General features: G+C 41.9%; 1 protein-coding gene across 1 annotated transcript in view; it reads right to left on the bottom strand.

Moving 5' to 3' along the window:
• ITPKC (inositol-trisphosphate 3-kinase C) overlaps positions 1-13,528 on the bottom strand; it is a 506,565-nt gene extending 493,037 nt beyond the window's left edge. The window contains exon 1 of the mRNA XM_085625774.1: positions 13,251-13,528. The gene's annotated coding sequence lies outside the window, so the exon portion shown is untranslated. The remainder of the gene's footprint in view (positions 1-13,250) is intronic.
• Between the last annotated feature and the right edge of the window lie 428 nt (positions 13,529-13,956).

Genomic DNA, 13,956 nt, shown 5'->3' with positions numbered 1-13,956 from the left:
TCCGATTACACTGAATATAAATAAGCTGCACCTTGAATTCGCACTAGAGGGTTGCGCTGTACCAATGTGCTATTTGGGCATAAAATTATATATGGGGTTCCGGAGAAAGTTGTGTGGTACAAATACGGGACCATTATAGATATGGTTCAGAAGAAACATTGGCCTGACGTCCCCTCGTGCTTTATCTAAAATGCAGGGCGCTATTATTAAAATGATCTTCCTGCCCATGTTTTTGTACATCTTCACCAATATACACGTTGTGTTCCCAGGATCCTTTTTTGACCGGCTGCATAGGATATCTATCAATTTTGTGAGAGCAGCTAGGCAACCATAGCTAAGTTGGGAAGTATTGACTCTTCCATATGCAAGAGGTGGATTTGCGATGCCACAACTGGTTCTTTATTTCTGGGTAGCACAGGCAAGTTACGCTTTTCAGTGGAACTACCCTGAATACAAATCTCCTGCTATTATAACAGAAAGAGAAATGATGACCCCCTTTCCTTTGACTACTGTCCTGACCAGACCCTTACCTAGACGTCTAGCGCAAACCTACACATTAAAGTCCACCATATACGCCTGGCACAAGCTTGCTACAGCTCTGGAGTTGGAGGAAGTATACTCACCGTAGATCCATATCCATAGTAACCCACAGCTGGTAGCACCATTAGGGCTGAGGGTACAACAACAGTTGCTGAGATTAAATATAACTAAGCTATGAGATCTCCATTTAGAAAGGTAATTTTTCTGTTTAGAAGGTTTAATGATATGGAGGGGTCCACATCTTTAGATTTTTTTTATACTTCAGACTTCGTCATTCACTACAGGCAAGGCAGTCTTGCTTTCTCTGTGAACCACATGGAATTGAACCCCTGACACAACCCATCACTAGCAGCGGGCACCAAGGCATTATATCCAAATTACATAAAGCAGTCAGAGTTAACCGACTAACCTCAATCATTAAAGTATGGGCCAAGTGGGAGGCTGATTTGACAGAGGTTATGGCAGACAGGGCATGGCATTACTGCTGTGTCCAAACAGAAAATGTATCTATGGATAGTAAACACAAAATCATACACTTTAAATTCGTGCATTGATTATTTACACTCAAGCTTGACTTGAGATTTTAGGTTTGGATGTGAACTCAGATTTCCTTCAATATCAACTGTGAGATCAGATTCTATACATGCCATTTGGTTGTGCCCCCATTTAACATGACATTGGGTCCAACTATTTGAGATCCTTTCCAAAATGGAACATATTGAAATAGCTCTCTCACAGCTTCACTAAGCTATGACCAGGAGATACCTAAAGTAGAGAGGAAATATACCGTTATGGCATGTTAGCTTGCAAAGAGATGAGTAGCACTAAAATGGGGTAAAGGAACAATGCCTAAAACTGAAGGATGAATTGCAGATCTTATTTACAGTAACGACATGGCAGATAACTACTCAGACACTTTACCTATCATGTTGCGGCCCAAAAACATTTAGGGACTTCTTCAGGAGTATCTGGCATCCCAGGATGTAACAGGTCAACGAATTGGAGCTAATGGGATAGATGATGGTGTGCATAAAGAGAAGCAGTAACCCTTGAAAGATTTTGGGCTTTATCATCCTTTTAAGAAAGCTGCCTTTGCGTCTATATGTATAGAGAGGTGGGTTTCACCTAGCACTGTAGAAGGGGAGTTATCTGGGTACTTGTATTAATGATTTTTGGATAAACTTCATGCAGACTCATGATAAGTTGTATGTATGTGTCTTGATGCTTACTGGATGTCAAATGCTTATTTACATTAGTGAAGTCCTGCTCTGATTGAACTTGATGACACTTGGATGTGCGGCCTGAATCTGTAGAGTCCAGTGAAAGTATATGTCTAAGCCAGAGAACATTTGCAATTTACTGGGATGCAATACTATATTACTTCTTGTTTACTCTACGTTTTATGGAATTTCAAAAATAACTTGAAATAAAATATATATATATATTAATAAACTAATACAGTAATTGGATCCCACATAAGATTACTGTTTCATGGAGTTTTTACAAGGGCGTATGTTAACTGTTGGTAAACAGTAAAATGCCATGTACAGCTGCAAGAAAAGAAAGTACTACATTTTCATACACTTAAATGATTGAAAACAACAAAGCACAGTGAGATGCTCAAGCATGAGAACATTAACAACTTAGAGAGTAACCCCTTGTAAAAAGGCCCAGGGGATAGGGTTCAGCCAAACCAATACACATTTTTTTCTCCTGGACATTTTTTAAATCGAAACTTACGCTATGTGGATGCTTGATTATCAACACAATAACAACAGATACATCTTCGATGTCTAAAAATACCAATAACCAATTATGCTCCAACCACAATGTTTAGAATCTCATAAATATTTAATAAAATACACATGACATTTGTTAATATAGTTTATCATCCATTGTTTTTGGTCCAAAGATAACATAGAAAACAACTATATACACTAAAATACTAATGATAATTTGACATTGAAGTTATATCCGTTGTTCTTGTGCTGATAATTAAGCATCCACATAGCGTAAGTTTGGATTTTAACAATAAGTCCAGGGGAAAGACTTTTGTATTCGGATACTCACGTATGAGCACAGTTATTACATTCAACCTGCATTCTGAACACAAATAAGCCAAAAGAGTAATTTTAACTCTTTCTGCCACCGGTATAATATTTTTTTTTCCACATGACATTAGGAGAGAAGCTCACAATCAAATAAACACAATATACTTTGTGACTCCCGTATGTTAGTTTCTGTCCATAGCTTTCAAGCACACTGAGGACACTCGCTGGTGAGCAAATTTGGAGAAGGCATCATGAATTTCAAAAGCATGCAGGTCTTCGCATCCCCTGCAGTAGTTGGCGTACTCTTGTGAAATTACACTCTATAGCTATTTCTAAGTAAACCTCCTGAATTCATGCAAATATGTTATCACATACTGGCTTATTAAACAACAACGAATTCATCACATGTTGCCTGGTTACAGCACGAAACAGAATTTTATAAAGTGACAGGTACATGCATGGTTGTTTTTTCTGCAGATGGCCGCTAAACACTGAATCTGTGCCTGAGGTAGTTCAGTGCATTTGAAATTCTCCAAATGAATAACGCCAGATGACGTAATTTACATTTTTACCAGCTTGTTCAAGCCACCCTTCCGTAAAGCCTCAAAATGGTAAAATGTGCCACAATGGTGAGCTAAGGCCAGTGGAGAGTGAGTTGTTTGGGGTGGTCAGTATGTTGTAGGGTGAGACAGAAGCCAGTGCTGATATCGTCTGGCTTGATCCACAATGAGTCTGCCAGAGTACATTACAATAAAATAACGCTTTAAAAGCATGATGAAATATACATAGGTTACCAAAGCCACGCTAGTTACAGATTTGTTTTTTGTATATTAATTCAACATCATTTCAACACTGGACAAAGGTACCCATTTTTCATTGCATAGAGTCCATACATGTAATAAAGGTTTTCTTGTCCAAGTAGTGTCAAGCCTGCATCTATGTCCATGGGATTTTGGGGGTGTTACATAGTCACAGGCTGCTGGTAGCCAGCAACCTTTTCTGGCATAGAAATGTTTCAATACTTTTTTTTTAGAAAGTCTTATCTTTACTGCCAAATCGCTGCAGTACAGTGTTCTTCTTGCATCACATCTGATATAGAATATAAAGAAACGTTTCATCTTCTTTAACCCCTTCCCCGCTCATGACGGAACCGCTCCGTCATGAGCCACGGTTGCCGTGTGCTCATGACGGAACGGTTCCGTCATGACACGACCGTTGGCGGCCGCTCCGCCCACGCGGCGCTGTTTCCCCGCCTGTGCGGGGGGACAACGCAACTGGGCGGAGTCATGACGGAACCGTTCCGTCATGAGCACAGCTCAACTGTGGCTCATGACGGAGCGGCTCCGTCATGAGCACCGGGCCACCGCGCTGCCCCCCCCGCACCCTCCAGCGCCGCGGCGGAATTCCCGCCGCGGCGAAAGGGTCAAGAGCCATGTTGTATTGCTTACAAACCTTGTATTCCTTCAGATTCCTACCCTGCACATCTCCATATCTGTATTGTAGTCACTTTTTTGTCCTGTAGGCTTTGAGTCCACCCCCAACGACCATGGTCTTATTTTGCGAACAGCCTCTTTCAGTCATTGGCATGATATTTTGACAGTCATATTTTGGCTCGGGCTAGAGGAGTATTTTTCCCTTACCAGATGCTACCGGCTGTAAGGGAAGGATTGGGAGGATCCGCCTCCAATGTGGTGAATTGGATGAGAAACTTTTCACACCTATATGCCACCATATCAGATTGTGCTGGCTTCCTCAAATCCCTCCCAATTTCCACAGTGTCTCCCTCTTCCTCCTGACCCTCTCTTTCATGTGTTCCTCAGGACCCCATTCGTTCCTCCTTCTCTCTTTTCCCTGTATGCTTTGTGCTTCTTATTGCTCCCACAAGCTACTACCACTCATTACCAAGAATATGGGGATGCTAGCGAGACAACAATGGGATTATATTACTGGGATGTATTACCTGAGTTTGAAATGGTGGACGATGAGCGTTGATCCACCTCTATCCATACTCAAATATATTTTTCAGAGGAGAGGCGAACGTGTCAAACTGTGGTCCCATACAGTATGTCACCTACCAGCGCAGGGTCAAACTGCTAAAGTCGCATATCAGCACAACCTCTTTATTGCTAATCAATAAATCTGTATTACCAAGTATCAAGAGGAGATGCTTTCTACTCAAATATATTTTTCAGAGGAGAGGCGAACGTGTCAAACTGTGGTCCCATACAGTATGTTACCTACCAGTGCAGGGTCAAACTGCTAAAGTCGCATATCAGCACAACCTCTTTATAGCTAATCAATAAATCTGTATTACCAAGTATCAAGAGGAGATGCTTTATTGGGAAGATTTTTCCATGGAAACTCAGGGAGACACAGTTGATGAGTAGTAAGCTGAGAAGAGGGTTCAATCTGACTCAACATAAACTTAATCTGAAAACTGGACTGTGGCAAAGGTGTATATTTGGGAATATCAAACAAGTACAACTATCACCCAAAGCAAAGACACTCTGATACAATCTTAAAACAGACCTAACCCTCAAGGAACACAGCCATGAAAATTAAAGCTGCCTGGTACCAGCAATCTCTACTAAAGAATGTGAAACTGCTTCTCCCAGAAATGGACTTTAGAACTGTAGTTCAAGCCCTCCCACAATCTTGCATCTGGAACATGACAGGCACCCCTGTCAGTAACGGCTTACACTTGCAAGCGTTACACCATCAGGCTGCTGACAAAGAAGTGAAAAAAAAATGAAAAAACAAGGCAAAAGGCTTCTCCCTTTATGCGCAAAGTAACTGGAACTGCATTCGCAAATTAATCAGGACCTACCGAAACCTACTGCAATTTAGTAAATAGCTGAAGACACACCTCTTCAAAGAAAACGACATCACAAGACAATAACTGTCCACCTACGATTCTGTTTTCAGAACCCAGCTACCCCTGAAAGAACTTGTTTATCTTTGTCTTTATTCCAGCATCGAACTCCTTTGCTTTTCAATCTTTTCATGGCCGACCTTCCCGGGTAACAGGACAAGAGTACACCACATGCCCCGAAACTGGTAAAAACGTCACTGTCCAACGTACTGTATGCAGATGACCTGGTGCTGTTAAGTCAGACTCCCATTTGGCCTGCAACATCTCTTGAATACTACTAATAGTTTCTCTCCACGTAATGCCCTAAATCTAAATCTAAAGAAAACAAAAATTATTACATTAGTTTATCATAAGAGGAAAAAGATCAACTGGTACTTGGATGGGCACCGTTTAGACCAGGTTATAACCTACAAATACCTCAGAGTCTTGTCATATATATTCCAACTAGAGGCCCTGTGCAGGAAGGGCACCACGATCTACTTAGCAATGAAGCCCTGAGGAAAGTGCTGCCAGACTTAACCCCTTACTAGAGGTTATTCGAGCAAAACTGCAACCAACGCTAACGTATGGGAGTGAATCAATGCAAGGGAATGGTGCATCGGCCTTAGATAAAACAATCGCCAACATCTACAGAGCAGTCTTCCATCTGCCTAACTATGTGTTGCCTGCCCAAATACACCAAGAATTTGGGCTACAAAAAAAATCAGTGGTAAGAAGGAGCGCATATATTAAAAGCAGGCACAAGATCAGTGGCGCTGCAGCAGGATCCCTAAACTTGCACCTTTGAGACGAATTGTCATGCCGTGGAAAATTACCCACCAGGCAGTACTTGCTTAAGGACTAGGAATGACCAACCTTTGGGCAACCTCTACAGATCACCAGAGTTTCAAAAAGATTGCAATAAAAGCAACAAAAATGGTATCTATCACAGAAGATAAGGAAACACTGCCCAAAAGGGCTCATGGATGGAGAGTGCTCGGCGACTACAAAGTCCTCAAACCTCAACTTTATTTAAAAACAGGAGTTAAAATGAGAATAAAAGAAAAGTTCCTAAAGCTTCGTTTTGGAATTTTACCAATTCTTTCGCACACGTCCTGGAAAAGGAGACCAGGAGAGCAGACTTGCTGCCTCTGCGAAAAAGGGAACGAGGACCTTGTGCATGTCATCTGTATCTGCCCTAACCTAAAGGACATAAGACGCACCTTACTCCGTCCAATGTTCAAACAGAGCGGCATTAGGACCTGCAGGCAGTAAAACTGTGCCTTAATCTGGCAGAAACACAGCTAAACTGCAGAATTACAAAATTCTTTGATATGTTGAAAGAGAGACTCAAATGCACATTGCCAGCAGACATTCAATAACAACATAGCTGGGCTGTTTATTTTACAGTTTTTCTATTGCTGCTAACTTGATAAGGCCCCTGTTAGTCTACCTCTTGAAGCACAGGCACTTTAAACCTAATGAACTGTGAAAGCCCCAATGTGAATTTTAATACGTTGCGTTTTATGATGGTTTTTATTCCTTTTTTATCGTGCTTTGTATCATGTAAATGAATTTGTTAAGGCTACAGGCATGCAACGGTTTTTATTAATCATGCATAATAATAATAATAAGCTAAACTAAGCTAGACTCCAATGAGCACAGAATATAGCTATCAATAAATTAAAGAGTTCACTTTTTGTAAATTTGTACACAGAATTTTTCATTTTCAGATTAAAATAACAGTGTATATACTTCACTGTTGCACAGTATCGTCACTTCGAATTATTTGTATGAGATTATGCCCTGCTCACGTATACAATACAAGAACGTATGATATAACAGCACAGGTCATTTAAATTATTTACTTGTAAACATATCACAATAGTCACAGGTAGCATACTGTAAACTTTTTCTTCACTAATCCACAACTTGAATGCTCCCATACTGCGGCGTAAATTATTTTCACTGCAGGTGGTATAACAATATTCTATCAAAGGTTAAGAATTTGCCTTAAAGGTGCACTGCTTTATAGTTAATTGTTGGCAAGAATCGGCTCTAAAATACCAACAAGAGACTATTATCCCTTGCGAAGCTTCAGAAGACGGCAAATACATTTTCGTGAACTAATTTCCCTTACTTTACTGGATTTCTAGATGCCTCTTATCACCCTTCATAGTTAGTAAACATACCTAATCTATAGTGCTGTTCATGAAAACATAAGAGCCATTTACTTCTACTTCTTTTGACCACAGGCCTACTAGTTAGTATAGAGTGCAGAGACAATTTAGATTGTAATGCACAATATGTAAAATGAAACATCAACATCTATCAGAACCAACAGGGAAGAGTATTTCTAGATTTAAAATATAGGAAAAGGGACCCAAAACAGAGCTTACTATTCAGAATGCCACTTTTCGAGGTCATCCGGACCCGGTGGATTGGGCAGGTCGAGAGATTACGCGCAGTGCTACAATCTCATTTACACACAGGAGCTATGCCTGGTGCGTGAATCCATTGGGTACTGTTGATGCCTAGGGACCTTACTTATTGGGTAGTTCCAGGTTACAAACAGGTACATTTAGTAACAAACACTAATGTCATGAGCAAAACCTGATGCCACTAACAATAGATGTAGATAGTTCACTTAATTTTGATCCTGAAGAATCGCAAGTTGATTAAGACACACAGCGAGAAACATGTTGACCCTCAAGCTTTGAAAAAAACGAGAACACCATCACTTGAGATTTAATACTCAATCGAGTGCCTCATTCACTGTTTTTACTTAGGGTAGGAGACCCCCAGAATAAAATTGCCCTTCTAGGTACTTCCAATCCGATTTTAAACACCACACTACGTCTACACAGCCTTGTCCCCACACTCGCACTTCACCATACGGCTGTTGGATAAAAGATCTCCGACAAAGAGCACCTACTATAGGGAGCCCGTGGGGTATTGCACCGCCGACCCCACGAGGAGCAGCCCATATGATGAAGCATGACACCTGCAAAGGTGTGTGAGGGCATTCGAATCCAACATATGGATTCCCACCTATTGATCCTTTCAGGGCAATAGTGGGACTGAGAGTATTGTGACTCTGTTAACTAATCTATCACTGAGGAACAGCACAAATCCATTTTCACATTCTTAAATGAACCACAAAGGAAGCCAGCCAGCATGGGGATTTCTCCTGATTCCAGTAAATGGACATCTGTCTTGCTGTAGACTGCATAAACTAAGTGCTCCTGAAAAACCAATAGAAAGAGTGAAAACCAAGGTGGCAAGAACCTGTGGCATAACTCAACTTGAGCCCCCCACAAACTAAATACAGGACCCCAAGCCCTGGACCCAGTCCGGATCTCTCAGGCCAGGAACCTGCCAGTGCTGGGGGAGGTGAAACTTGCTCCCCCCCGCAACGCGGGGGCTGTGGGGGCTTTTGTATCGCCACTGGCAAGAACCATCCTTCTCAACCAAGGTTCTTTCATGCTGCCATGCTCAAATTGCTATAATTAACCATAGCAGCTACTGGAAACAGGCGTGGAGGACTCATCTGAGTTAGAAACATCTTATCAAAATGTCTGACTTAACAACTCTTGCTATTAACAACGTCATCAATAGCTCGTTCTCAGGAAGAAGGAGAATTTGCAGGTGCTGTCAAAGTGCAGTATTCCGGAGAGCAAAGATCTAATAACATTGTAGTCACTGGATGAGCTCAAGATTAAGGGGAAGCATCCCATGGTGGGAGACCTGAGGCAACAATGGCATGCACTAATAATAAATGGAGCTCTCACCTAAACCCAGCATGAAACCAAGATTGGAAAGCAGTTCATGTCCTGGTGGGCTGCATAAAGAAGTACTGCAGGCAGAGTAAGAGGACCCATTAGGAGCTGTTGGAGCAGTATATTGTCTTTCAGAAAAAGAAGTAACATTATTTAGCCTAGGCCAGAAGAGTCCTAAATATTTCTTTATGCCATCCCTCTCACTGGGGTTCTTCAGTACCTTAGAGAGTGTCACAACAGGAGGGTGACTTACAAGACCAATATCATCAATATTACTCAATTTAGACTTTTGCAGAACCGAAGATGACAGCTCTGTGACAGGAAGCACCTTATGGCGAGCCCTTGTGTCAGTGCAAGATGATGGTACTGCATGATCCCTTAACCCCTTCCCCGCTCATGACGGAACCGCTCCGTCATGAGCCACGGCTGCCGTGTGCTCATGACGGAGCGGTTCCGTCATGCCACGACCGTTGGCGGCCGCTCCGCCCACGGGGCGCTGTTTCCCCGCCTGTGCGGGGGGACAACGCAACTGGGCGGAGTCATGACGGAACCACTCCGTCATGAGCACAGCTCAACCGTGGCTCATGACGGAGTGGCTCCGTCATGAGCACAGCGACACCGCGCTGCCCCCCCGCACCCTGCAGCGCTGCGGCGGAATTCCCGCCGCAGCGAAGGGGTTAAGTTAGTGCAATATGGGAGATTGGAGCGATCTAGGTATTGAGCTGCAAGGGTACCTAAGAGCTAAACTGAATCAGCATTTTGTGTTTTCATGGGTACAGTGGTTATAGTATGACTACTTAATCCCTTGCAAGTCAAGCTGGTCTGTCTAAATGAACGAATCACCGCTATAAAGTGCCTGTGTTGAGGGAGGATAATGACTATGCAACAAAGTCTGCTAACTCATGGAGCAAACCGATATGAGAAGCTCTTCAACCTGCATAGAAAATTCCTAAGGGGCACTGTACGAAATCTGACACCAATGATTACAAGAATGGGGCTGTCAGACCCCATACTACAAGGAAAATTGGTGAAGTTCTGCTTTTAAAAACTGCTAACGGGGGGATAACTTCAATCAGGTGAGAAGTGGCTTAAGCAGAAGCCGAAGAACCAGTACAAGGGAAGCCAACTGACTTAACATTTCTGGCTGCAGAAAGCACTGATGGGTCCAAATAAAAGTGCAAGGGATGGGCTGGAACCATCTCTATTACTCATTTTAGAACAAAAATGACAGAAATAGGGAAAATCAGCAGATGGACTGTGGTGAGTAGCATTGACAGAAGATGGGAACATATACCTAACAAGGCTTCCAAATATCTCTTACTGTTTGACGAGCAAATGGTACCCATCTGTGCTAACACTGTGATGCGATTCAGAAATAAACAGTATGATAAAAAAAGAATTGCATAGCTCTATTAATTCAGTAGGAGAATAATTAATTATGTAGTGGAGATTTGCTAGCTACTTTTATACTGGCTGTTATCATCCTGGGATGTTCTTCTGCCTGCATGTGAGATGCTGTTTTTTCCACTAGCTCTTTATAGCTATGTATTTGACGTCCTTTTAGGGGGCCATTTTCAGGGTTGCCTTTTATGGAGTAGTGATTAGGTTTCTTGCCTTTAGGATAATTGAGTGTAGGATTGTGTGGCGTTCGACTGCCTATTTTTAGATGTGCATATTCATTTCCTGGCTGCTGTTTAGATACTGTGATCTATTTTTTTTATTTTTGTTTAACTGTTTTATCAGCTGTTTTTAGAACGGCCAGACGTTTTTCGCCCACTTACAGTGACAAGATTTTGTTGACTGCTCTTTAAGATAAGGTGGTTTTGTTGACTGTTTCTGCCGTGGTTAATTGTATCTATCGTTGCATAGCTGCTTTATTATTATTTTTTTCTTTCTGGTTTGACATTTTACTACTGTAATGTTTAGTTGACTTTTTCCAAATTGTGCACTTTATTGGGTTTTAGTTAGGGCCATTAACATTATAGGACACTGGAAGACAAGCTTATGCGGCAGGAATGAATACACGTTGATTCAGGCAAAATTGTGCAGCACGTTCTGTGGCTGCTATTTTCTTGTTTTTTAATTGTAAATATTTATAAATAAGCATGGGGAAAGCAAATAGGCCTTTCTTTTTGTTGAAAGTAGTGTTAACTTGAAGTTTTTCTGTGTGCTCCCTCTAGCTGCCCCAGAAAAAAATACATATAAAAGCAAAGTCTTGGACTAAACCAATATGGAAGATAGTAGTAGAGCTCCTTTGCTGAACAGACAGCATTAGGAGGGGTAAGGTGGGCCATCAAATATTTGTGTTATGAAAAGGAATCAGAAAAGGGCGTTTGCAACTAAGTGAACAACTTAGAAAGCATAAACAATACATTGCAAATTAGATGCTTTTGACCATGGCCATCATTTTATGATGGATTTAAAAAATCTATGTATGCGCAGAAGTTTATTTCTGAAACAAAAGAAAAACGCAATTCCAACATAGTTTCATGCCAGCAAAGTAAAACAAATAAACGAGCAAAAGACAATATTGAACAGTGACCTGACTTTATGACAGACTAAGGCATTCACACAGCACGTTTCTGAAAACAAAAAAGCCATAAATCAGCAACTGAAATGTCATTTATACGAGCACAGTAAATACATCAGATAACACACACTGGCTTGGAATTACAAGATACACACATTGTCACAGATGCAGTTTAAAAAAGGACTTATTGATGCTCAGAAGGGTGCAGCAATCGATGTAAAGCAGGCACAGTGGCCTCGGTTACTCAACCATGATTATTGCTGTACTCAAACAGTAGTCAGAGCCCAGTGTCCTTACTTCAGAGCCCATGGAAACTTTGCTATATCACTGATGCCCTATCACTGAAACCTAATGCATCACTAATGGGAAAATGCAACAATCCACGAAATGGACAGCCCATGAAATCAATGGCAAACCAAGAATAAAATACATAAAAACTAATGAAAGGGGCAGACCCAAAGACTCTATGTAGTTATCTTTATTGTACTTTTTGAAAAACTGTTGTCAACTGGGTCATACAAGCAGATAAAGCTATCTGTAGCCAGATCTAAAAATGGGACCCCAATGCTAGGCAAAAAGCAAAGGTTTATTAAGAAAGAACAGTGTATGCATTTGCGAGATACTGTTGAAAATGTTACTCACCAAAAATGATTAAATTGCACCCGAAAGTATATGACAACATTTTACTAACAGTGCCCCTTCTAACACTCAGAGTAAAATGTTTATGGAAAAGTTACAATTTGCGCTCAGCACAAAACAGGACTATATGTGCACAGTTATAATAAAAGCTGCTCCTCTTTTATTATGTGCATTTCGGGGATGATAAGGATTCTTTTCAAGCAAAGACAAAAGCCAGTCCACAATTCATCAATATGGGGCATCATTACTGCCTATCTAACTGTTTCATGTCATCGGTACTAGCTTGATACCAGGCTGTAGCGACCAAAAGATGACCAACTAACATTTGCTAAGGGTCTGCCATTGTGTTGCAACTGACTTTGAGCTGGAAACAAGTTTTGTTGAAATCTGTAAACTATGCAGCAACTGACGGAATACATTGGCTAGTATAAAATAAATCCAGAAGACCGCAGAAACACATAATTTCAGAGGCCCTGCTTATAGTACATCGTGTTTTACAAATGTTACATTGAGTGATATATTGATGAGCCGTTTTGAGACTGAATACGGCTTTGATATCATGTTTAGCAGTGGGCGAACCAAGTTGTGATAGTTATCCCCAATATTGTTCTTTGGCTGTTTGAGAGCGGTCTGCTGTTTGGTGACTAAGTTGAGGATGGTCTGGCCACTTCCTCAATGAGTCTGTGATCCGTGCTATTTAGTTGTCTATTCTAAGATTGCAGGAGTCTGAGCTGGACGTTTTCTTGCGAAATTGTTGGTTTATATGTGTGGCGTCATTACATTGGCTTGTAAATTACCGTTATTTTCTCCTCAAGCGAAAGGACCTGAGAAATAAAAAGCAGACTCACATGTACACTCACCTGCAGCCCGTCTTTATTCTTGGCCCTCGAAGCCTCTTTTCCCTGGGGTTAAGAACTTCAGCTTCCTCCCGGGTTGGACAGAGCAGCGGACTGTGAAGCTCCACGCAACGGCGAACCTTGGGCTCGCCAGTAAAAGCGAATTACAGGGCGCGTCATCACTCAAGGTATTGTGTCCCCCGCCGCGCCACGTAAGAAACCTGCTTCCCTCACAGATCCTTTCCCACGCGCCGGCTGCTCGAGACACAGTGACACTAGCGGGACCAGCAGAGTGCGACAACGCTGCAGCAGGCGTGGCCATCACAGGAAGGAGGCGCTGCTGGCCACTCCCACGCCTGCTCCACCCTCCTCCTTACAAACTTTTGTTTACTGAAAGCCCAATTGGCGTCTCGTGCGCCTCATGGAAGCGACGCGCCCACCTGGCCTCACAGATGAGCTCGGGCACCTCCGTGCGCGAGTCTCTGCCCATCACAGTCAGGGATAGAGAAAGCTTCGAGCTAACTTTTTGGATTGTCAAAGTATAGGTTTGCATCAAGTCAGGCTTTCTTACATTATATGAGGTATGGCCCTAAATGAAAATCTACCTTGTTTTTTATTTTGCTTTTTTTTATAGCACGAACCTGGCCCAGGGGCATTAGAGCGTTTTACAATAGAACCGGACTACGTTACACATTTTTTGGGGCAGAGAGAGAGATAAGGTGATTTGCCC

Source organism: Triturus cristatus, chromosome 9, assembly GCF_964204655.1.
Source record: "Triturus cristatus chromosome 9, aTriCri1.1, whole genome shotgun sequence".
In the NCBI taxonomy this organism is placed as follows: Eukaryota; Metazoa; Chordata; class Amphibia; order Caudata; family Salamandridae; genus Triturus; species Triturus cristatus.
This window is presented reverse-complemented; position numbering and strand designations above follow the sequence as displayed.